General features: G+C 34.3%; 1 long non-coding RNA gene across 1 annotated transcript; it reads right to left on the bottom strand.

The window, feature by feature from the left end:
• Nucleotides 1-715: 715 nt before the first annotated feature.
• On the bottom strand, nucleotides 716-2,416 carry LOC118489205. Its single transcript, XR_004886760.1, has 3 exons — nucleotides 2,274-2,416; nucleotides 1,696-1,762; nucleotides 716-919 (listed from the first exon to the last, which is right to left on the bottom strand). It is a non-coding gene; the product is annotated as an uncharacterized LOC118489205 (long non-coding RNA).
• Nucleotides 2,417-2,866: the final 450 nt, after the last annotated feature.

Here is a 2,866-nt window from a genome sequence, read left to right as displayed (position 1 = left end):
TTTTTTTTTTTTGAAATTCTTTAAAAAAAAACGCCCCAATACACATGGTCTTAGAAGATAAGCACCACTTGGGTCTTGGGTCTGTATATTTATATTTATATTTATATTTTTTACTTTTCTATCTATACAGATAGGGATATTCTAAATGCCACCATCCTCTATCAAACCACTTCACAAATCACAATCATCCATGATTGAGTTAAACAAGCTTCTTTATGATTGGCTTGATTTGCCATCTGACAAGTCTGAAGGTATTCTTCTTGTTTTCTATCATCTTATGTTTTTAAATCATATTTTAAATTTTATTTTATTATATTATTGGTAAATGCATTAGCAAGACCTGCAAAGGTTGTAAAAGATGGAATGATGAATGGCCCTGCTCGACAACAACATTACATATTTCTAACTAGGGGTGTTCATCGGTTCGGTTTATGGTTTATTTGGTTTATTCGGTTCGGTTTATTCGGTTTTCAAAATTTTGTACCCTAAACCAAAAACCAAACCAAATAAGGAATATGCAAACCGATCCAAACCAAACCAAATTCAATTCGGTTTGGTTTCGGTCAGAAACCAAATAAACCAAATCTAACCAAATTGTACTAAGTACTTTTTTTTCCTAATTTATATTTATGTTTGTGTTCCAACGTTCAAACATCGCAACTGTAACACTTGTTGTATATTCTTATTATTTCATCATGGAAATACACGTATTTTATACAACAAAACATATTTTTGGTTTTTACAAAGTTAAGTTAATAAGTAACATAACGTACTAACTTGTTTAAAAACATGACATTTAACAAAGTTTCAACAACAACATCTACGTCTAGCTTGAATAGATAATCACGGAAACATTCAAAATATGTGTTCGGTTCTTGAATCCCATTGCTTGATCAACATCCATGACCACGAGCCATACCTAAGGTCAAAACCATCCAAAATATTAGTTTTGACAACATTAGAATGTATGAAATCAAGTTCCAACAAGAAAATATAAAAAAAAATAATTTTTCTGCTTTGATTCTGCCGCGTGCCGCGATGGAATTCCTCGAACCTTTCGCGTGTCGCGACGGCTCCCGCGTATCGCGGGGGTTTAAAAGGATTCTTCCGCGTGGCGCGGGGGAACCCTTTTTCCAGCAGGTGCAGGTTTAAAACCTGCATTTCTACCCAGCTCCGGAAATTTACTATTTTCCAGCTTTAAAATGTCATAACTTATTACTCGGTAGTCCGTTTTTACCAATTCTTTTTCCTATGAGTCCGTAGTAAAATCACGGATCTAACCATGTAAATTTCACATCACGGAAACCGAGACGCCAACGACTTGTCCCTGATTTCCTTGTTTCGTTTATCCAACCCATTAACAAAGGTTGCATTATACTACCCCCAAAGCTTAGGGCTATTACCATGCTTCTACAATTATCGAGTATGAGCATTTGCTTCCCTCCCGAGGGTCGCTTGTGCTATAGTCATCATGCTTATTTTCACGACTTTAACCATGCTTTCCGGAATCATTCAACAAGTGAATGTTCCGAACTATCATCCCTCTATAAGGGCTCATGCTTTTGACCCGTTTTACTTGTCTAATTCACTTTGTCACTTCAGTGACATAGTGAGTTTTTTCCTTGTTTACAAATTTCGATATAACAACATGAAGCTTACCATAAATGAAATTTAGCGAGACTATAGATTACGTACCTTCAAAGCGCACCCTTTAAGCGTGTATCACCCCCGGCTTGTCCACTTGACGACCCGGATTCTTTACCTAAAGAGTTCCATTCGCAACCAAATTTAGAACTCTTTCATACTCATTAACGGACAATATATTGCTGGAATCAAATCTGCGTTTTGTCCGATTATTAACACTTTGATCTTCACTTAGGCGTTTCTACAAACACCCAGTGATCAGATTTCTACATAATCGTTACTAGGTTCTTGACATGTTATTTACATCTAAATTCACTTCAATTTAAGCAATTTACACTCTTTTATCATTCAAATTACTGAATTTCATCATACAAATTCAGTTTTCCACTAGAATAGAAATCATAATCCTAGTGTTTGTCTAGTCTCTACAATTTCATAAATCACCTACAATGGTGACTATAAATTCTTCAAGTATCATGCAATGATTTTCACAAGAAATCATCTAGGGTTTAACCCTAGACATCATATTACTTCAGATTCATTCATATATCACATATTTAGGCTCAATTTCAGTTTCTCCCATTTAACCTAGAATTCAAGATGAAACAAAATACCAAAATTTTACATACCTCTTGATCTCTACGACGAGGTGATCACTAATTTATGTTCAAGACTTGATTTAGAGTAGATTTGAGGCTTGAATTCAGGGATTTTATGTGAAAACTAGGGTTTGAAGAAACCTCTGGTCGCCCCTGCCTTCTGTTCGATCCAAGCACACACACCAGTGTGTGTTTGGGTGTAATTATTCACTAATTTAGTAATTAGGTTTCAAGTTTGGCAAGATTGGTCCCTAAACCTTATTTGATTTATAATCTAAGTGATTTAACTTTGTTATATGCCACCTCAAGTCTTGTATTTAACTAGGTTATAAATTCCTAGTTAATTGATTATATAATTTATAATTCTAATACAAGGTTTTATATTTTCGGGTTGTTACAAGTCGCAACTAATTTACACCTAACAATATATGAAAACAAGAAAGTTTCATTGCGAAATAAAACAAACACAACCATAAAGTAGTCGTAGACACAACCGTAAAGTTAAAGTTTCAAAACATAGATCATAGAAGCTATAAATTGTTAACAAGTCTAATAGCACAAAATATAAACAATCTTCAAACATGAGTCTTTCTCCAAGAAAATGTAGAAATCCTAAACCCTAG

The sequence above is a fragment of the Helianthus annuus genome, chromosome 17, assembly GCF_002127325.2.
Source record: "Helianthus annuus cultivar XRQ/B chromosome 17, HanXRQr2.0-SUNRISE, whole genome shotgun sequence".
Classification (NCBI taxonomy): domain Eukaryota; kingdom Viridiplantae; phylum Streptophyta; class Magnoliopsida; order Asterales; family Asteraceae; genus Helianthus; species Helianthus annuus.
The sequence above is the reverse complement of the archived record's forward strand: the minus strand, read 5'-3'. Positions and strand labels throughout refer to the sequence as shown.